The 22,910-nt window shown below is 43.3% G+C and overlaps 1 protein-coding gene across 1 annotated transcript in view; it reads left to right on the forward strand.

Annotated features, from left to right (window-relative positions):
• Window positions 1–328: 328 nt before the first annotated feature.
• Window positions 329–22,910, forward strand: part of sema5a (sema domain, seven thrombospondin repeats (type 1 and type 1-like), transmembrane domain (TM) and short cytoplasmic domain, (semaphorin) 5A) — a 115,342-nt gene continuing 92,760 nt past the window's right edge. Inside the window, exon 1 of the mRNA XM_029457956.1 lies at window positions 329–752. The gene's annotated coding sequence lies outside the window, so the exon portion shown is untranslated. The remainder of the gene's footprint in view (window positions 753–22,910) is intronic.

The following is a 22,910-nucleotide window of genomic DNA, read 5'->3' on the forward strand; positions in this document are numbered from 1 at the left end:
CTTTGAAATCGATTGTGTGGCAGAGGCCAGTGTAAAGCCCTCAGAAGCGGAGTGATGTGATCCACTTCCTTTGTCTTACTGAGGGCTCGAGCACTATATTGAGCTAAAGTCAAACTAGCTCAAACGGTCCAAACCTCAGCGCACTTGTAGCTCCCGCAGTTATAGTTGTGTATTCATGCGCTCCACCTGCAGGGCAGCTGTGCGCCGCTGCCACGTTTCTCCTGTGGCCGCGCGCTGTTCAGCCATCAAAACCCTGCGCGTGAGATGCGCAGCTGTGACTGAGAGCAGCGTCGGACACATCCACTTCTCTCGGCTTGCATTTGAGCACAAGCTCTGACTGTTTTAGGTGAAGGACAGTTTTGTTTCGCGCCGTTGCTTTTTTTGGCACCCGTGTCGGAGTCCCCCCCCCCCTCCTCCTCCTCCTCCCCAAAGAGCGGAGGCACATTGTCTGTGGCACAGCGCGACAGTGCGGTGTCCGGTTACAAACCGTGCGCCGAGGAGCCACCGGCACAGAGCGCTTCTCAGAGGGAGCAGAAATAGCTCACAGGACTCCGGAGGGACGAGAGAGCGCAGAGGAATCTGTGCGGAGAGAAAAGGAGTTTTACAGACGCAGGTTTCTGGAAAGAGACTCAGCAGAACGGAGGATTTATCATCTTCATCTTCATCTTTCTCTTTTCTTTCTCTCTTCTCATCGGGACAACACGCGCAGCTTCGCTCCCTGCTAGATGAACGGGAGCTGGGCACCTCACTTGGTAAGACTAAGCGGATTGTTTTAATAAATTGTGATTATTATTATTATTATTATTATTATTATTATTATTATTATTATTCAGATATGTCTCAGGCTTCTGCAAACAATCCGTTTCTTAAAGCGAGGTGTTTGTTTTCTCCCTGACTTTCACTGCTGGTCACATTCTCTCTCTGTTACAGTCAACCCACAAGTTTAAATAAGTTAAAATATGTTGCAGAGTTTATGTAAGAATCTCACAGGAAACATATAATATTCCACAAATACAAAAACACCCGCAGTATAAAGAATCAGTTTTAAAAGTTAGTTTTTTGCTTTGCGAGGTCTGACCACTTGGTGGTGCTGGCAGAGTGCAGCCGCCACACGTCCCCAGCAGCACATCTTTATACTCTGCACATTCCCTTCAATATTCTTTTGATAATTGATCAGCGTCTGATCATAATCAATAGTCTTCTGGAGCAAGTGCACGTGTGAGCATGTGAAATATGTCTGGTGATGATACAAAAAACACAGTGTCAAGAAAAAAAGATGTGCTGAAGATATCAGAAAGCACAAATGGGGAATTGTGTTATGATTTTTGAATAACAACAGTGTTTTCTCTTATTTGACCTTTTGCTGTTTTACTTTAGTCCGAAGACGTTCGATTGCTTCTGCTGAAATGTTATCACTGAACTGAATGTGTGCCCTCATGAGACAGGCTGCTCGTGCACAGTTTAGTGCTTGTATCTCACATTTGATGAAAGTGACTAGATGTGGAAGTTTCTTTGATTCTGCACATCCCTTTGTTGAGTTCTCAGACCTTCAAGTCGTACACCTGGAACATCAGGCTGCCCACACAACGTTACAGCAGAGCTGAGTCCTTGGAGGTTTCTAAGGTTTTGTACAGAAGTGATTTCACGAGTAGTGTAAGAGCTTCAGTTGAACTTTTCTTACTTCCCAGTTGAGACGAAGCATTTCTCCTGCACAAAGGCCATCCTGACACAGCATCTAATGTTGTGTGAGCGGGTTGGAGAAGATTAGACAAGGTTCACACTGGATGGTAAAAGCTGTGATTGTGCTGGAGGTGAAGGAGATAATATATGTGCTTCATGTCCTCTTCAGTTACCCCACGGCTCTGTCCTTGCCTGTCAGCCGCCCTGTAGCAGTTCAACGAATGCTAATCTCCAACCGTGATCGTGCTGATCGCTGTACGATTAACCAGACTTCATTTTTAACTAAGTCACTTATTTGCCATTGTTTGTTTTTTAAGCCTGAGGCTAGCACCTTTTTTTAGAAAGATGCTAATTCTTACTCAGAAGTTGTGTCCAGAGTGTTAGAGAGCACTCTTTTCCATATCATTGGGATTCATTGGCGGTTGTTTTAGTCGTGCTACTTGAAACACAGCGAGCTTCGTCTGATCTTACGGCCTCCGTCAGACCCACGAGGATGCTGTGGCTCATCTGTCCTGTCACACTGTGCTTACCAACGGAAACAAAGGGACCCTCATCCAGATTGTAGAATTACTTTAGACATGCAGCATCCAAGACTTTACCAGACGTCGGATGCTGAAATCCCAGAGGAGAAGAGAGGAAAAAGAGATTAAAAAGAAAACAAGAGAGGGAGGAAAACGCTGAATCAAGGAATCATGGGACACAATGCCTTTTGGTAAAAGTTGCATCTGAGAAACTACATCAGATCAACGATTGGTCGATAATCGATGAAGTCGTTTTTTAAGTTAAAAAACTCCAGGAATGTTCTGGTTGCAGCTTCTGAGCCACTTTTCTCTGTTATTAAAGCATCTTAAAGTGAATATCCAAAAGGTTTGACTGCTGCTCAGACATTGTGAGACGTCACCTTGACCTGTTAGTCATGTAATTGACTTTTACTCTTTTCATTGAGAAGATGGATTGTCAACACTTGTAAGTCATTTTTAAAAGCTAGACTGCCGAGTTTCTGATTCTAGCTTCTCACATGTGAATATTTTCTGGTTTCGTTGATCTCTTATTGTAGTTAATTTAATATCTTGTGCTTTTGTGTTTGGATTTGTCCACTTTTGGCTTTTGGAAACTGTGATGGGACGATTTACAGACCAGATATAATCGGTTAATAGAGAAAATAATTGGCAAATTAGTAAATAAAAAAAAACCTGAATAACGTGACCACGAACGCTCGTGCGTCGTAGAGTCGTCCAGCGATGAGGTAGCAGATGCGTCTGCAGTAAATGGAAACACACATTCCAGCACATGATTAGCGTGATTGATATCTGCACTGTGTGGAGAATCTGACTCAGAACACAAGAACAAACATGGCAATTAGTCCCAGCCGGAGGAGTCATGATGAAAATGACCCTGGTGGTCTCAAAAGACTGTCTTTTGTTGCCAAGTCAACCGGTTGAATGACAAGCCCATTGTCGGCGACCTTTGTGATCGAGCGTCCCCCCAGGGGGGGGGGGTCGGCTCTGACGGGAGTGAAAGTGAAAGGCATCATCATGCACGTGTAGAGCAAACAGCCATTACCCTCTGGCCCCTCGGCGCTCTTTAAGGCCCTTTCGGTTACTCGTGTATCCGACACCAGCGAGGTGCAGCTCTGGGACAGTTTGCCCGTGCACACACGGCCTCACAAAAGATCCGACTTTAGTGGTTGTGAATTGCATGGAAGCCCCATGTTGTACAGATTCTCCTCTCCGGATGATTTATTGCTTGTATGCAAGTAAAGTTGGAGACACAAACAATAGCTGAAGTGGTTTTGCTGTTGTTCCCTGCTGTGCTTTGTCTTCTCAACACCACGGGCTATTTATACTTCACAACCACTTTGCCATTATCCCGTCCCTCCCTTGTTCCTGCTGCCACTTCTGATTCCAACTCTCCAGACAATCAAGTGAGGAGAATCCCATTCAAAATGTGTGCTCATTTGTGCCAGCAGCAGCACGTTCAGGTAGATGTCAGACCCGACATAACAGAAAGTTTCCAGGATGTAACTAAACAACTCTTTGTATTCCCACAGTTATTCAGCACCATGTTGCTATGGCTACTCCAAGGTTTCCTGCCCCGTCAGTCACACAAAAACAGATAAATCTGGCAAAATGAAAGTTTATCATCCAGGGCACTTCTGTTTGTGGAAGGCCAAAGTCTCACGGCGGTTGCCATAGAGATAGTGAGGAAGTTATCATGGAATGCACGATGCAACTCTATAGCATCAGCTGGTTATCCTCTCACAGGTCTGCATTACAGATACACATCTCTCTCCGCCAAGGTCAGCTTTGAAAGGGTTGTCGCTTGCATTATTTAAAAAACACACATCGTGGATTTATGTCCTGCGAGGAATATTGTACTTTAACGCTGCACAGCTGGAGACGAGACACACACACACACACACACACACACACACACACACACACACACACACACACACACACATGGAATGAGGACAGATTCATGAAAAGAGCTGCAGATGAAGAGATAAAAAGTGTGAAACACACACAGCCGTTCTCTAATGGGATGGATTCTTGTAGAACAGGGAGGCTGAGATAATGTCACACTGCATGCTAAACAGCAGAAGCAGCACCGAGGAGTAGGAAGTAATGTGAGCTCACGGTGCGGCAGGGAAGCGATGTGCGATCCTGGATGCACCGTTATTTCTGCTGCTTGGATCCAAGTGTATGTGGTTTGAGTAAAACATCCAGTTTCATGTCCGCACGTCAAAGAGAATTAAAGCAGCCTTCACTCGCCTGCACTGTTACACTACATTAGCTCCGTCCCTCTCCCCGCTACAACCTCAAAACCTCTCGAGTAGCAGAGGAATCTGTCTTTTAACCACCAGTACAGGAAGAAGACTCTATTTGGGTCACGATTAAATAATCCCCAAAGCCTCTTTCTCACTGGGGATCAAGCCAAGAGGAGGTTTGAAAGGTTAAACAGAGATGGATCCAAACTTCTGTGACAAAAGGAGAAGCGATTATTGTAAACTTATTTAAGTTTGGACTTTGTTGTACTACTTATAGGCGAGCGGAGGAGCTGGTGAGGGGAGGAGATGGGTGAGAGTGTGTGATGAGGTGTAATGAGTCGGGGGGGAAATGAGGTGAAAATTGAGATTTTAAGCAGCTTGAGGAGGAGAAAGTGAAGAGGCTCTGCTGGTCTTTGTTTATCGCCTGAAGGAGCGCCACAGGGCCATTTGAAGGGTGAAATGAGTCATGAGTCGTCACCAAACACACACAGAAACACACTTTTTTCTCTCGCTGGGCCGTCAAGCAGCTGCGTTTCTCCGGAAGATGAATGACTTTGAAGCATGAATGAGAGGATCATTTGATAGTGGCGCTCGGCTCGTATATTTCTCTTTTTATAGGAGCTGCCTGTTCTTCCAGGCTGCAGCTCGTAGCTCTGAGGAGCAGAACTGGACTGCCTCCTGCGAGACTTTGACACTCGTCTAAGTATAGTCGCCGTTAAATTAGCAGCCTGCACATATTAGCTACTACAGCAGGTGCAGATGTTGTGTTTGCCATATATTTTCATATCAGCGGGAGGTAAAGTAGCTGCAGTCGTTCGTGGGTTTGAGTTTTTCTACCCCTCATGGGACGTGCATCACAGCGTCTTATCTTTATAGAGCAAATCATTATACGATAAGAAGCTCTTTTGATGTGATGTGTTTATAACTATCAGAGCTCCATCTATCGTGCCGATGCAAACAGCCAGAGAAGCTGTAATTTGATCAATGAGAGGATATAAATGCAGAAAATCCTTTAATCTTCAGCAAATGAAAACATTTATCTCTACTTTGAAATCATTATGAAGGGCTAATCAGAGCAATATCCTCCGAAAAATAAATATTCAAGTAGCAAGAGGAAGCTTCTCTCAGCACATGAATGAGAAAAAGAAATGTACAGAGCGTGCTATTTTCTTTTTTATCTAACCTTATATGAAAGTTTGCGATAACATCTGAAAAGATGACTGTAGTTCGGCCATGCAGGGAAATATTTGAGCAGAAGAGAGATAGAGAGGGAGATTAGAGGAGAGATATAAAGAGAGGAAGGGAGATGGAGGTGAAGAGATAAGAAGTTCCCTAACGAAGAGAGGCAGCGCCTGCGTTTTGAATGGAAAGAAAAAAGGAAGAGGAATTATGTAGAGATAGAAGAGTCGATACGAGGATTGACGAGCAGACAAGCGGGCCGACTGTGTTTGAGGGAAATTGTTAGATATACGAGGAGTTTCTCTGGAGAGGCGGCAGTCTAGTCGCTCCCCGGATGCATCTGTCTGCAGGATTCATCTGTCAGTGCCAGGGATCCTTAGAGAGGGACGGACAGAGAGGCAGGCAGGACAAGACGAGAGGGAGAAGAAGGCACAGGCAGCGAGAGAGGAGGAGGGTGAACTGTCAGAAAAGAGAAAAACAAGATGAAGGACGAGGAGTGAAGGCACACTTAGGCTCCATGTCTCCCTCACTAAGATCTCTGCAGCCCACGTCTTCTTAACGTCAACACACAACATTCAAAATCTAAAGAATGTCAATATGCTCACGTGAGTCGCTTTCAATCACCACCTTGCACTCAGGAAGTAATGGGTCTTTTCTGCCCTGAGTTTCACTTCTCAGGCTACAAACACAGTTGGAGAATAACCGATTACATTTTGATTAGAAATTTTTCCATCAATGCTATATAGTTCTACTGTACAACGTCTAAAACTAACATACTTCTTACTCCACAAAACATTTCACATTAAGATTTACAATTAAAACCCATGATGAGCTTTTAAAAATACGATGCAATATTACGAATAAAACCTGTGGTTCCTCAGATTTATCTTATAGTATACAAGATAAATATAGTATAGTGTGTGTATATATATATATATATATATATATATATATATATACTCCAATCAGTCAAGGGAGCCATAATATATTTAGGACTTTGTACTTGTAATGGAGTATTTGTTGTTTGAAAGGCATGTGTTTCGTGCAAAATAAAAAATTGTAAGTTATTATTCTCCTTAAATCTTGCTAGAATTGAACATCAATCAAAAAGATTAAAGTATCAAGTCTGTAACAAGGAACCTGAACGGGATTGTCAGGAGATGCCGCACTAATAATGCAGCGATTTACATAATAATTAATTTACTGACCTCTGACTTCTTTGTGCGTCTGAAACCAAACCAACACCCTTGAAAGAAAAATCACAGGTGCTCCCTCACACACACACACACACACACACACACACACACACACACACACACACACACACACACACACACACACACACACCTACTGTATTGTTTTCCAGAAACACTGCATACACTCCAGACATGAGGCTTGTGAGTCATGCCCCTCACTGTTCTGTGTAGTCTGCCCGGTTCAGAGACACAATGCTGCCTCAGTTCTGAAGGTGAAACCAGGCGGAGGATGTGCGGTCGGATCCAAACCACCAGCTCTGAATAACACGCCGCTTGTTACTCCTCCTCAATAACATCTCAGTCTTCCTCTAAAGCATCAGGAAGAACGAGCCCTCAGTCAGAACGCTGCCTGGTCGTCAGCCAGCGCTCAACCTCTTATTTTGTTGATTGCACGCTTAAAGTACACTTGACTGATTTCTTTTCCCGCTCTTTGCATGAGAGGAATTGGTCATTTGGGGTTGAATACTATTATACACAATGTGAGTTTTGTTATGGAACATTAAGTCTGTTAAAGGTCTAGCCAGGTTCTGGGCCTCAGCGATAAGATATCAGTGGCTGTAAAAGACAATGAAGTAATTCTAGAGGTGCTGTATGTTGGCTCATCCTGTGGTCTGATTATACTCTTCATGAAACAAGAGAATATCTTTTATTCTCCAGCTCTGGCTCTATTGTGTTCCCTGTAAAAAGTGAGTTACGTGAGCTGTGCTGACTCGGCTGCCCTGTTGGGACTGAAGAGGAGTGTTTAAAGATTCTCTGGGATGAGATGTGTGTTTTCTCTCTCCTGTCTAAGAGAAGACTCAAATACAAGCAAACACTAAAGTGCCCGAAAACACATATCCCAGTGTACACACACACACACACACACACACACACACACACACACACACACACACACACACACACACACACACGTTAAAGTGGTGTGCTGTGTTGCCTTAACAAGAGATGAGCTTTAAACTTTGCAGCATCATGTAATAAAAACTGAGGAGGGAAGAGGTGGAGAGAGCACCAGCCTATTAAATGGCCGTCATCAGTGGTTATCTGCATCACAGAGGTGGGTTAGAAGGGGCCTGCTGCACCGACTCGTAGGTTCAGAACGCCGTTATCATCTTTTCACATGTAGTAATTGTGATCGAAGGGTTAAAGTTAAAGATAACAAAACTGCAACCTTTTTCGTGAGGTTGGATTTGGACCTTTTGGCTCATTTGCATCAGAGTGGGAGTTCAAACAGCTGACGGTCATTTTACGGCCTGATAACATTTGAAATGGGTACACCATTATATCAATAAATAAATCCCCAAGAATAAGCAAACCCGAGCGAGTCGAGGCAGAAACAGAAATGTCCCTCTGGACTAAGCGGGAGGAATATGAATTGCTCTGCTGTTTGTTTCACATGCATCTCTGCTCTCAGGTGCATGTGTCAGGCCTCCGGGGGTCAGCAGGGGGACTGGAAGGAAAGGATCCGGTTTCACTTTCTCAGAGATGAAACTGCCCCCATTTGTTGACCTCAGCCTGACCAGACGTGACCTTCTGCGCTTTCAAAGAGACACGTAGATGTGCACGGTTGCATGAAAACTCTTTCACTTTCCGTGACTAAAAGAAGACAACAGCCTGATTTTCTTTGATGAGGACGAGTAGAGATCTGCTCAGGCAAATCAGTATAAATGAAGGATGGAATTTGTTTTATTTTCCGGAAACCTTCGCAGTTGATTTGGACTCAAGCTGTTGCAGAAGTCTTAAGGCGGACGCAGCGAGGAGGAACTCCTACGCGCAGGATACATTTTCTCTGGACTTATCACAACACTTTGTTGCAGTGCTCTTGTTGTCATTAAAAATAGACCTCTGCCCCTCTGAAGCACGGCCCCGTAGCATCCTGATCTATTTTATGCTCCATGCTATTCCCCAAAGGCCTTGTGGGTAGAGAAGTACTCCCCTCTCTGCAGCCGTTAAGGGCAGGGTTGACATCTTTTTATTGACTTTAGAAAAGCACACAAAAAGAAGTTGTGTCTCACACTGAGAAGAGGAAACTGTTGCTAGAGAGCATCAAGTAGCTGATGCTCAGGAGGTGATTGTGTGAGTTAAGATAGTTGAGTTTGTGTGTAGCTGGAGATCTGCAAACTATTCTCAATCGTTTCTATGAAAAGGGATGTTCAGCTCCCGCCCACCTTCTCACTCTGCGCTGAATAATATTAATACAATACTTAATTATTCCCTCGGGGGAAATAATCTTTTAGCTCGCCATGCCTCTGAAATGGGAAGGTCAGAGTGCAGGGTTCTGGGACTGGAGGACACTAAAACACCTCGTGTTTAGTTTTATGGCCAGCGTTGAGGCCTGATAGCAATGAAACAACAGGTTTCTGCTACAGATTTCAGTCCCGCAGGCGGTGGCAGGTCTCTCTGCACACAATGACACCCGTCATTGTCCTCAGTGGAGCTCCACACCCACGCCGCCTCCCTCTCTCCCCCTCTGGGCCCCATATATCATAACTAACACTGTCATTGTAAACATGTTTCTTCCTGGTCAAGGCCCAGTCCACACGAACACGGGTGGACATGACCCTGACAAAAGGCCAAAACGCAGAGAAAAGATCTACGTTTAGAAAACTACCCGTAATTGTGCGGACTTGAGTCTTAAAAACAGTTTTTATAGTAATTGCACGTGTGATTTCTCGCCCTCTCAGATGTCCAGAGTTCATCAGTTCTAGCTGAAGCAATTATAGTAATTGGCAGGTTACAGTCACTCCATTTCATCTTTGCTTCTCACTCTTTAGTGCCTTTTAGTCGTCTTCTTCCTCTCGCAGTGTGAGTCTATGACACCCACACTTCTCCCTGAACTCTTCAGGCAGAATGCTGCTTTTCAGAAGCTGCAAAAGACGGATAGGTGACGGCAAAATGATTTAAAAGGCAGAAATAATTTTGATCAAATCCTCATATTTAGCCGCAGAGCATGATTACTGTGAAGGAGGGAAAGGATGTTAATTACAGGTTAGACAATCACAGGATTTACTGCTATTGTTGTGTAGCAGTGGAAACAATTACGCAAATCCCACCGTTACTTGTGCCTCAGCGGCTGGACTATAATTTAGCTACACGTCTAATTTCTGCTTATGGCCTCAAACATTGTGTCACTCAAAATGATCCGCTGCTGTTTCTAACACACGTTCACACACTCTACGCTTGCACAATAATGCAACTTCACGGGTAGATTATTGCAGATCGTGTAGCTGCATCATTCCCTTTCAATGGATGCATATTTCTACAAACTGCACCAAGATGTAGGAATACAATCTATAGATGGACGTACAGGGATGGCACCGTAATAAAAGACGGCGAGTTGGGAGGTTCAGAAGTAACAGAGAGGGAGTTGAGCGCACCTGTACGCCACATGTGGATCACCCCGCCTTGGAAAACTCCACTGTCATCATTACAGCAAAGGGTGGAGGGGATCATTAAGCCATTATTTATGTGCTCTCTGCTGTTTTATCACCTCCAGACACAGCCTCATAATGCAGACACCCACACTCACAGCCCCAGAAGAATAACATAATTGTATGAGGCAGCCAGGGGGTCCCGTCTAATAGAAAAAGTGCAGACATTAACAGTCTGGGCCAGCTGCAGAGACGACTAACACAACTTTTTCCCCCCGTTAGGCTGGCTCGTTTACACTGTTGTTTATTCACACCCCGCTCCACTTCCAGATTTTCTCTGGTATGAGACATAAGGTAGCAGAAGGGACGTTTTTTTTACAGGCAATTTCCCCTTTTACAGTAGCGGTAGTTTGCTTGATAGCCCGGATCCAAAAAATAAAAGGCACCGCAAACAGAGCCCTTTAAAAACTCACCCAATATCGGCTTCTTCCAGCGCAACATTTTCCAGCTTGTAAAAGCGTCGAGGTTGTTATAGATATTCTTCTTGGTTTATTTCAGGCGTTCCTCGTCAGGGGGCGAGTTTGAATCAATTTTCAGCCGTTCTGTTATGATTTCACACGGTGATGGATGATTACAGTTATGATTGCAGTTTACATTAAACAAAACAAAAGAAGCCTGGTGAGGTTTATGGGGTAGAGGCAGGCTGAAACAAAAAGAGGAAAAGGGGGGGGGGGGGGGGGGGGGGGCATGTCAAACAGACGTGCACTGTGTTGCACCTGGAGCTGTGAAGGGCCGTGTAGAGTCAGCTCTCTGGACACCGCAGGCCCAGGAACTCCCCCGGTGTTTCCTTCCCCTTTACTTTAAAAGGGGGGCTGTTGCTTTTCCAGCTGTGCCCGACCACCTCGTTCCCCTGGTGTTTAAAGTCCTGATTCAATTACCTCCGTGGGACCCTTCTCCTGACACACACACACACACACACACACACACACACACACACACACACACACACACACACACACACACATACACAACAGGACTGTGAGTAATTGCAGTTTTATGGCATGTTATTCATGGAGATCCCAGGAACTCCTCAGGGCATTCAAGACTTTTAGTAAATGTTTTAATGCCACTTGGAATGAATTTAAGTCCAACTTCACAATAACTGAAATGAAAGAAAAGAACCTTGGTAAACATGTGTACCGGTCGCCGCCATGCTGAACAACCTTGGTTGTAGTATTTTAATGTAACTTGCTCTGAGCAGAGCGGCTGCACTTTCACTATCCTGATCGGTAAATTATTTAAAGTAGATGTTAATATTATTTTTGAGATTTTTGATTCTATAAATTAAGAAATTCCACATCTCTTTAAATGTTTAAGACTTTTGAACGATTCTAGACCCTTTTATGCCAATTAAGGCCGTATTTGTAGATTCATGAATTCAATGCCTTGAAGTCTGTAAGGATCTGCAGGAACCTGCTTTATAGCAGAGCCACATTTTCTCACCTCCTTTCTCTGAAGTGCCTCTAAACTCCTCAGTCCTTTTCTTTCATCCATCTGAACCCATCTTCTATTAATCCTTTCCATTCTCCTCCTCACTCACCGCTCCTTTTGTGACCGCCTAACCTCTTTACGACCCCTCTCCCCTTTCCCTCCAACCTCCTCTATCCAAGTCCTTCCCTTAATTTCATCTCATCCAACCTCTTACTCTTCATCCTCTGCTGCATCTCCTTCATCCTTTGTTCCTCCATTCCTCTCATTATTACCAGCCTCTCTCCAGTAATCTACCTCAAGTGACCCTAAACGACTTTCTCGATACTTCTTCCTCTCCAGTCTTTTGCACCTCTCCTCATGTTTCTGAAGAACGGGTGAGTGCGAGTCTGAAAGCCCATTACTTTCCCCGTGTTCTTCCCAGACAGCCGAGACAGCCAAGAATTCCCTCTCATGCATGTTCTTATTCACGGACACGTTTGTAAATATGTGCATTTCCACATGTGGTCACTTGAAAATAATATACGCAGCAAATGTAATATATGCAGCAGGCATCCAGGCGAACCCGCTGGAGTGTTCAGCTGGAGCATAAATCGCAGTCATAAGGCGTCGTCACGCACGTACATGTGTAAATGTGTTCTGACTCTGTCCACTGACTGCACGCAGATAAACAATGCGAGGCAGTGTAACCATGGGATAATGCACTTCTGCATTTCTGTTATGCTAGCACCGAACACAGGACGGGTAATAAGAAGAGCCCAAAAATATCCAGCTTGTCTGCTTATATTTCAAGACATTATGTAGACGTTTGTTGGGTATATGGTTCAGATTACAGTTTTATATGAGCAGAGCTGTGTTTAATGCTTCTAATCTGCAACTCATGTTGACATTGTGAGAGGGATTTTGTTAGATTCAGGTGCGTTAAGTAAAAGAAAAAAAAGGAATTAGGCTCAGAAGATGCAGAAAGGCTTTATTATAACGACTCGACTGCCTTTGAGATAAATGTGTATGTCATTTTGTCTGAAACGAACAAGGAAATCAAAACCAAATAATCCCAAAACCCTTCTGAGAACTCTTCAGACTCTATTGTCCTTCTGTGGAGATAAAAGGAAACGTCTTCACGATGCTTCACAGAGAAGCTTACAGAGCAGACGATGTCCCAAAGTCCAAACAATGAGCAGCGCGGACCTGCATGACAAGCGAGCTGATCAGTTGATCCAACGTCCTGTCGGGAAGTTTTCTCTATCTTTTCTTTCAGCTCTGTTTTTCACTTGTGGAAACGGTCCTTGGCGGATGTCTGTGCTCACTGAGTGCCCTTTCAGCTTCTCAATCAATCTTTTTGTCCAACAAATGTCAGAAAATTGCGAAAAAATGCTCAAGGTGATTCCCTTTTTTATATGAGTATTGGTCCAAAAGATATTTATTCAACTAACAGAAAAAGTTGCAAATCCTCACACTTCTGAAGTACACTTGGCATTTTGTAAATCATTAATGTATTATTAAAAAAGTTGCAAAAACTAACGGACTAATCGTTATTTCAGCATGAAAAACCCCCACAAATGGTGCATACTATGTCCACACATGAAGGAAAGAGATGTAAATACCAATAAATAAGATCTGTAGATAAATCTAAGGAGGCACAGATACAAACAGAGGAATAAACTGATGCAAGTGGGTCATGCTCACTAACAAAGAGGTGTTTCAGCAGTAATGGATACATTTGGGTCAGGTAGACAGCTGTGCACACTGGTTTAAGGTGGTGAAGAACACAAACACATCTGCAGACGGGAACATCTGTTTCTGGCCTACAATCAGGCCCAGATGGACCCCTGGGCTGCTGCGTCAACACCAGTGGAGACCACACATTATAAACGGCCCGTGTCTTTACGACTGGCTGCAGGGATGTAGAGCGGTAAACGGGTATTAACCAGGACCGCAACCTGTAATTGTTAAATAATGACACAGGAAGGTATTTCCAAATTCATACATGCTATAATTTCTGGCAAATGGTTAGTAAACCAAAATCTGACGAGCTTGGCATCTTTATTTTTAATTTTATTTACTTATTTAATTTTATTATTAATTATTTAATTTTAATTTAATTTAATTAAGTTTTTTCCCTGAATATTAGATTTTTTGGGGGTGTTAACAAATGTTAATGTTTGTTCTTTCAGTGTAAAACTATAAATATATAATAATATATATATAATAAAAATATATATATATTAATCGGTAAAGTAACTTGTAAAAAATACAATTTTGGCTTCCAAAATATAATGGAATAGAAGTATAAAGTAACAAAAAATAGAAATTTAAGTGCTTAATTATTCCACCATGAATATTCAATGTGAGGGCGAGTTGTTTTTTTCTCTGTTTCTGCAGCAATATGAAAACCTAAACATAGAAAGTGAATTAATGTATTGAGAGTTAAAGATGTGATATTCAGCTTTGATGTTGAGCCATCAAAGGCGTCATGAAACTCGGTCAGAGGTGCAGCGCTGCACTGTTCTGTATATTTAGCCGTGAGCTTAAATTAGACTCGTCACAGCTGTAGACACGTGCCATCCTCTTCCTCTCAGGGACGAAGCTGTTGCTGCTGATTCGTATTGTTTCTGCTCCTCTGGTCCTTTTTGGGTGGGGTCGTGGCGGCATGTATGTTAAAGGTGGAGGAAAAAAGTATCAACCTTTGAATGTATAAATGATTCATACTGCAAATACAAATTAAAGTTTTCTGCTGAGGTCGGCATGAAGTTGTTGAAATGTACCGAAAACATTACGTTATAAAATAAAACACATTTTATCTTCAGTTTATTCAGGTAATAAATCGCAATATGTTTAACATCGCAACAATATGGTATCGTGGCTTCTGGTGGTCTGTGTATGTATTGAAAGAAAGAAAAAAGAAAGACAGATGGTGTGTGTGTGTGTGTGTGTGTGTGTGTGTGTGTGTGTGTGTGTGTGTCCCTTTGTGTGACTAGCGTGTGTGTTTGTGTCAGCGTGCCCTTGTGCGAGCCTTCATTGCAGTGAAGAGGGCACAAAGCTCCCGGCCCCCACCTGCCTAATCAAGTTAATAGAGGAGCCTGCAGCAGCACGGCGGCTCGGAGAGTTAATACCGAACCAAACACTCGACGGAGTCTCACTTTTATCCCGGAAACGGAAAAGTTTCCCCACAAAACTCATTAAACACAAACATGAAGCCTGAAGCTGCTCAGTGTTTACAAACACGCACACACACGCACACACACACACACTTGCTCTCCCACTGTATACCTGCTGACACACACATTATTACACACCCCCCCCCCCCTCCTTGTGAGATGGAGGGGTGACTTTTTGATATCTTTGTAGTTTTACAGACAAAAACATTTTTTAAAGACACTGCGTCTGTGATATGTGGCAATATACAGCGTTATAAGTCTGTTTGATATGTGATTTGTCGCTGACAGATAGCATCTGTTGGCACACACTCACCCTTTTCTTTATTGGACTCGCAGACGGGCAGGATGTGTTTTCTCGCTCGTTGTTGCCTTTAATCCCCGTCGCTCCCTCACTTCTTCTGAGGGAAGTGATGACACATTATCAAAGTGATTTCTGTTTGTTACATGGCTCCTTTTAGGTCAATTAGAGAAAACTTGTGTTGTCAGTACTCCATAGACATGCAGTTAGTTGTCTGACTGCGACGTCGTCAAATATTCACAAATGTTTGTCACATAGAGTCTTAAACGGCTGTGTCATCGCTACAAGGCATTTATGACAGAAGCTGCTTGATTATAGGCAAGCTGCTGTACAATTCTGCAAAAGCACTTTATGATATAAGTCCCAGGCTTTATCCAAGATGCTCTATAACAAAAGATGACGCATTACAAGCTGTGCCAGTGGTACGGATGGTGCACGCTTCCTGTCTCCTAAAGGTTGTGCTTAAACCCATGTGACTCTTACTGAAGCATCTCGTGCAGCGTTGAGCTCAAAGCACCACTGCAGCCTCGCAGGGTGTCCAGCAGAACTGTGGACTCTTCGTCTTGTTTTTTTACTTTAGTCTGCTGTTAATATGATGCAACGATGGTTTGCTGAGCCATAATCTAATGTGGCCATGCAATGTTTCAAAATGACGAGATTAAATGGTACCGTCATATAACCGCAAATATTATTGTCGGCTTCAGTCTCACAGTAAAAAGCCACTTAGTTCACATTTAAATGCATTTATTCACATTCAGGAAGTGATGATTTAGCATCAGCAGTAGTTTATGAGTGTGTGTGTGTGTGTGTGTGTGTGTGTTTTAGCTATACACACATGTGACCTATTCTTCACCTACTTTACATTCCCCCCCCTGTCCATCTTCTGTGGCATGTCGATGATTTAGCAGTGCACCGGCGGATTGGATTAACTGTGCAGTTCACGCTTTCTGTCTGAAGTTTCATGCTTTTACAGGAGGGCAGAGCGTCATTGATCAGAGACGGAGACACTGTGGAAACATTATAGTGAGACCTGATTAGTAAGAGTGTAGCGTGACGCACCGAGGGATCAGCGTCAATAATGACACTCGCAGAAAAACTGCTTGAGCCTCAGTTTTCTATTTCCCTTCAACGTTTGAAGTCACCTGCTCTACAGTGTGGCAGCTTCTCAATTGAAGGGTGGATGTTATGAAAAAGATTTGAAAACGAATAGTGATCAAACCCATGAAATGAGATTTCATTTTGAATGGGCGTGGTGTGTGATTGACAGGTGGAGCAGCTCTCTAATCTAAAACCAAATGCTTTTTAAATGAAAACGGTGGCGAATGGAACTGCAAGGCTCGGAAATAAAGCTTTCCTGATTGAAATTGGCAAATAAAGAAGTTTAATTGTAATTGTATCAACCTAAATGATGCATGAAATTACATTTTATTTGAAAAGTAAATACATTAAAAAGATGCTGTTGTGGAAGTGTGTCACATAACAGGAACGTAAACGGGAGACATGACTCTTTTACAGTTTAACGCTGATGTTAGAAGTTCACCTTTAGTTTGCTTAACATGTGCTTCCATTGTCTTTATCACCATGATGTGACTGCGGCAGCCTCATATAACTACTGCGTCTTCTTTGGCACGCTGTCAAGCTGCGCTCTAATTCAGTGTCTCTTGACCTTCCAATTGGCATTTGCAGAGGAAATCTACCTGTACAAAAGGCTTTGTCACAGCGGTTAATGAGCTCATGGTGAAGGACAACGTGATCATTAAGTCTTTGGACCTAAGCATGAAGATAATGGCACCCATTGATGTGGGAGGGATAGTAATGGCGGGGGCCATGTGTGCTGTGTTCTTAAGCTTTCCACCTTATTACAGTACAGTGGGGGTGAACTATGGGTTGTTACAGCTGTCAGCTATCAGCTTATATAAATAGCGTGTGAATATTCATGCTGCACTGCAGGGGACGGCATTAAGGTTAGTAAGTTATTTTTAACAAAGAGAAAGAGGAGGAGGAGGAGGAGGAGGAGGAGTGAGCTGCAACCACAAGGCAGTGTGTGTTGCATCCTGCAGACGTTCTGATGAATACAATGTGTTTGATTGATGTTTTGTTGGCTATCATTAGGGACCGTGTTGCAGCAGACTACAGTTATCGTCCTCGAGTGAAACAGCCATTACACACAGACATCGTGAGGCAGCTCTGTAATGATGGACATCTCCCCCTCTATTAATATTTGACAAAAACAGCATGGCCTCCCTCATGGGGGAAATACACTGGATCACGCAGAAGAAAATGCAATTACTGCCTCCCAGCAGATGCTTGATTACTGAGCCCTGATGTTTAAAAGTTAGCCTCCTTTTATAATGTTTTGAATTTCAAAGACGCAGCACAAATCATTCCATTTACTCACTCCCATCTTCACAGGATGTAAATAAGCTTATTAACCAGCGGTTTTTAATGTGTGCGTCCCGTGACCTCATGAAGAGCTTCTGACGTATCACAAATACTTTCTAATGATGGAAGACATATTTTTTTTTAAACCAAAGCATGATCTTTTAATAAACCTTTACATTTACAACGTTACTGCGAATGTAAACCGAGAGAAAATACGTTTCCCTCGTTGAAAATGGTTGTATAGGACCATAATTCACATATTGTTAAAGGTACATATGTTGCAAAATGCCAGAGCTTGTAGACTTGATGTGAAAACTTGTAGACCAAAAATCTGAGCTCGTATTTGAACATTTTTACTTGTATAAATGAAGCGTGTTTGACAGATGAAGAAACATATGACGCGTCCTCCACCACAGCCTCGTGTTGTATCTGTTGCTCTGCATAAAGTCTGCATAAAGTCGCTGTAGTGCATTAAAAATACGAGATATTAAAGCGGTATCAATACTTTTCAACTCCAGCGCCTCCTAATTGTACCACTGACTAATAAAGTCTTCTTCTGGACCCCAACCGGGAATAAAGTGTCCAATTAAAGCCTTTACCCCGAGGCTGCAGTCGGAGAGAGGAGGTAGAAGAAGAATCGCTGAAGTACATCCCAGCTGACGTCGTGGCAGTCCCTCACTCTGCAGTACTCGTGTTATTTATCTTCTGAATGTCACCATTATTCTGAGCTGATTGGAGCTTTATTTAGTTTATTGATTTACGAAACTTCTTTCATATACAGTACCTTATTATTGAAGAGGCATTTTTCACCGTTATGACACTTGAAGGATTTGTTTCTCCAAGTAAATATTGTTTATTTTTATGTGTTTGGGAAAATGTTCTTAAGCTTCTTCCTGATCAGCTGAGATCTGGGGAATCAGAAGCGCCACAGTGTCTGTCTCGTCGTGGCCTCCACAGATCCAGAGACAGGAGTCGCCTCGGGCTGAGGACTGAAGGTTGCTTCTGAAAGTGGCTTCAAGTCTCAAGCGTCTCTATTTATGAGGAGCGGACTCGTTTGTTCAGCTCTCGGTGAAACACAATCCTTCAGACTCCTCACTAGCATTCAGAAGCAGAAAGCGGAGGGAGGGAGATAGGCCTACGTCTGTTTGCTTGGTCGAGCAGAGACACGATCACATGGATGCCTTCAGGCTCCGTCTCCGACTCTTGCTCCTCTGTTGCTCTGTTGTTCCAGTTCACCCTTGGGAGACGTGTTTCAGGGAGACGGAGACTCGGGCACGCACACACAAAGATCACTTCATCCGTTATGGTGTTGATACAGCTGCCGTCAACCAAACCCATCTCTCCCTCTCATTACTGCTGTAACTTCCTGCGATTGTGCCTGTCTGTGGTGTTAATGGGACAAATTACCAAGGCCAGGCACTCAACACACACACACAGGCACACACACACGCACACGCCCGGCTAATTAATTGGTTCCAGTGGAGCCAAGAGCTAATTTACTATTCATCCTGCCACATTTCTTCAGATACAGTAAGACAAGCCATCTCAAGGCAGCTTCCTCATGCCTACCTCCCCATCTGTAGGTCCTGTATGTGCGTTGAAGTATATGTGTGTATGATTTTTATTTATTTTTCTTGCCAAAGAGGTGGCTGTTGTTGTTTTTCAGGCATATAATTAGTGAGCTGTATGAGTTGGCAGCCTGTTAGGCTTGTTATCTAGGATGTGTTGATTGCAAGAAACATGTGAAAAGATTGAATACAGCGTTCACGTCTCTCCGCCCGCTGCCTCCCTTCGGGTCTAACCGACTGGGACTTTTGACAGATGTAAAAGAAAGAGGAGTATGAAACGCGGCACGCCCGACTGCGTTACATCCAGCTGAAACAATAATCAACTCGTTTTGTAAAGTAAAAGATGCATTAAGCCCGTGTGTGTAATGTTGTAGCCGTAGTTTTATCGTAGTAGAAGTTCGGCCTCGCTGCCTTTACATCCATCTCCTCATTTGGTCCGATTAGACTTTTGTGTGAAATTGGCATAGTTAGCATAATATGACTTCTTGAGTTATTGCCCAAAATGAATTTTGTGAAGTCACAGCGACCTTGTTGCCTTTACATATAAATATAATTAGTGGGTACAAGTGCACGTGAGATGATCCCACAATCATCATTAGGTTATTATTGCTGGATGGACATTTTAACAAAGAGTATTCTCAAAGCAGAGTGAACCAACACAATGTGTTGAAAGAAGCTATTAGGCTCTGTAGGTTTGTCATTGGCATCGTAATGTGATCCATTGTTAATATAAATTATTGTTTATAGCTGCTTTAAAGTAATCTGTATCATCAATCATCAATAATTAACCTACCTCTGAAATGTAGTTTACGTGTGCTTTGAATCCCTCCACATCCGCAGTAGAGGATCCAACAGCACACACAGTGGAAATCTTTGTACGTTTACAGCATCTCTCAGAGACTGGACCTCCCATGCAGTGGAATCTAACTGTAAGAGATTTCATCCATCATTCCCCCAGTCATTTCCTGTCACCGCTAAAGCTGATATGATTGATTACGATATTAGTAACCGGATGATTCAAAACTGCAGTGTTCTGTGCCGAACAAAAAAAAAAAAAAACCTCTCTCTGATTTCACATTCTCAGCTGAATGAGAGGAATTCACCGTTGGATGAGTGTAATTTAGCGTCTGCTTAGCATCGAGGTAGCGTTGCATTCTTCTCTGAGGCTTCTGCTTCTGACAGGACGGATCAATGAGCTGGTCCTGTAGTTAGTGGTCACCCTGGATATTGGCAGAGCAGCGAGTGCAATCACTTTGCTTCTTCACCTTTAGAGCTGCAGGTGTGTTTGTGTGAATGGCATGCCAGCTTTAGAGCACAGCTGCAGACTGTGATAGTGTAATTTTGCGTCCAGTGAGACAGTCGGCTTCCCGTTAGCCAAGCATATAATTAAAGCTTTAAAAATGTCACCATCCCTCAGTGGTGGGCTTTATGCCCCTGATAGCTGCACTCCCAGGTGAGTTTATTGTTTGTATCTTCTGCATTATTTAGTTGGGAGTCTTGAGGTGTCGTGGCCATAATCGCAGCGCTGCCTTGATCCGGCGTCAGATGACAGCACTCCTGCCGCGCGGCTCGGCCCTGCTGCTAATAAACTGCACAGACGAGCGCTTTGAAGTGCGAGAAATCTTTGATGCCAATGCATTACTCAAACAGTTAAATGTTGAGTAAATGACAGAAAGTCCTTTGAAAACCCACGAGGGGATTGTTTGATCATCTCTTCCAGGGTGAAAAAGAAGCTGATCTTATGTCTCAGGGTTGTGTGTCTGTGTTCGTCTCCAGTGCTCACTGTTACAGTAAGTCACAGTCATGACTGACATTAGCATTGTGGAAGAACCCTGAGTATAAGGGAGCTTGTTGCAACCGAACCTTTGCCCTCCTGTCCGAGAGGTAAATTGAGATGCAGTTCTGGGACAGGGTGGAGAAACTCTCTGAGATTTAAGCCACTCCAGCGCTACAAGGTTGTTGTGACATTCTCCTGCCTGTGAACAGCGTATTTCTCGACACTGAGAGCAGCTCAGACAGTATAGCCTGAAGGTGTGAGCTGTGTGTTAGAGCCCCTGTCTCAACAGCAGATCTGTGCCTGGCTCGGCCACAGGATTTTTTCACAAGTCGACACAGTGTTATGCAAACATCTCTTCAAGGAAATGTTGGCAAGTACTTAGTTGTTTGTCTGTACTCTAAATATAAAGCTACAGCTAGCAGCAGGCTAACTTAGCTTAGCATAAAGACAAAAAAACACTAATTAACTGTTTGGTTTATTAGCATAAAAAACGTTTTCGATGTCTTTTGGACAACGCCTTCACCTGTGTACAGAAGTGCGTTTTATATACAGAGACTTGTTTATTATTATTACTGACTTTATGCTAAGCTAATTTAACCGAGCTGCTAGCGATAGCTTCATATGTACCGTGCACACACGAGAGTGGTATCAACTCCCGGCAAGACAGCGAACGAGCACAGTTCCCAAAATGTTATACTTCTCTTTTTACAAGAACTCGGCACAGTTTGTAAAAGAGATGAATACAAATGAAAAGATTTCTCTGTGTATATTTAATAGTATCCTCGTCGAATCCAACCAACCTCAGAAATGATTAATTCTCTGTAATTACGGAGTCGTCTGCGCAGCCTACAAGTCCTGACTCTGCCTTACCTTGAACTACATGTTTAAGTGAACACTTTTAAAGCCCTGCTCTGTATTCAAAGGGCCATCCTGCCAAACTGAACTACAGTACCTCCAGCAATCACGGAGGCAGCAAGACAGGGCCATGTCCCGCTGGTAATCTCGTGGCGTGCAAAATGCTTTCACGCATGTGTTTCTCTTTTTTTCCGTGCATGACGTCACTTTTCTTGCCACATTTTGCATGTTGTCAAAGCCATCGGTCGTCTGGAGATGTGTTGTGTAGAAACACTCACGCAGACCGTATTCAGGCACGTGGTAAAGCATCAGCACGAGTGCTACAGGGTTAAGCCAGTTGAGTAAAAATAACAGCAGGATTTGAGAAGCTGTGGGGAGTTAGGGTGGGACTCGCAGGAAATTACTGGGTGTGTTTTTGAGCAAGTCATTCGAGAGTCAGTGTATGTGTGTGTGTGTGTGTGTGTGTGTGTGTGTGAATGTGGTAACTGGTAACTGGAGCAAAATATGGTTGTGGTCAAGAAGAAGCATTTCACCTCAGTACATTACTCTTTGGTTTCTGTTTAAGATTCATTGTGTTTTTCAGCATGTGCAAAAATAAAAGGAGAAAAAGAAGGTGTGTGCAGCCATTACTCAGGAGCTAAGGAGGGTGACATTTTCTTAAATTGACCTCAAGACTACTTTACTTTACTGTAAAAAGTTTCCAAAGAAGTTCTATGAGACAAACTTTGAACTAAGTACCTTCTACTTTTATAATAAAAAACTGGAACATCAGGAAAAAAAAAAAGTACTTCCACTGTCGACACCGATGACCCGCAATGTAACAGAACTGGAGGAGCTGAGAAAATAAGAAAAACATCTAATAAATCTGTGGTGAGAAAAAGAACTAAATACCTGCAACGTTTGAGAGGAACACGAGAAGCTCGCTGCTGTTCCTCCCCAGCGTCTGTGTTTCATCAGCTGCATAACTTCATATGCTGAGAGCAGAAAACACACAGCTCTGTTCTCCAAATCTTCTGCGGTGATCCCAAACCCAACAACAGCTTGAAATCTTGCAGCGTCATCCCGACAGGAAGCTGATCCAGTATTTGTTCGATTTCATGTTTATTCCAATACGGAGCCGTTTGTAGAACA

The sequence above is a fragment of the Cottoperca gobio genome, chromosome 20 (assembly GCF_900634415.1).
Source record: "Cottoperca gobio chromosome 20, fCotGob3.1, whole genome shotgun sequence".
Taxonomy (NCBI): Eukaryota; Metazoa; Chordata; class Actinopteri; order Perciformes; family Bovichtidae; genus Cottoperca; species Cottoperca gobio.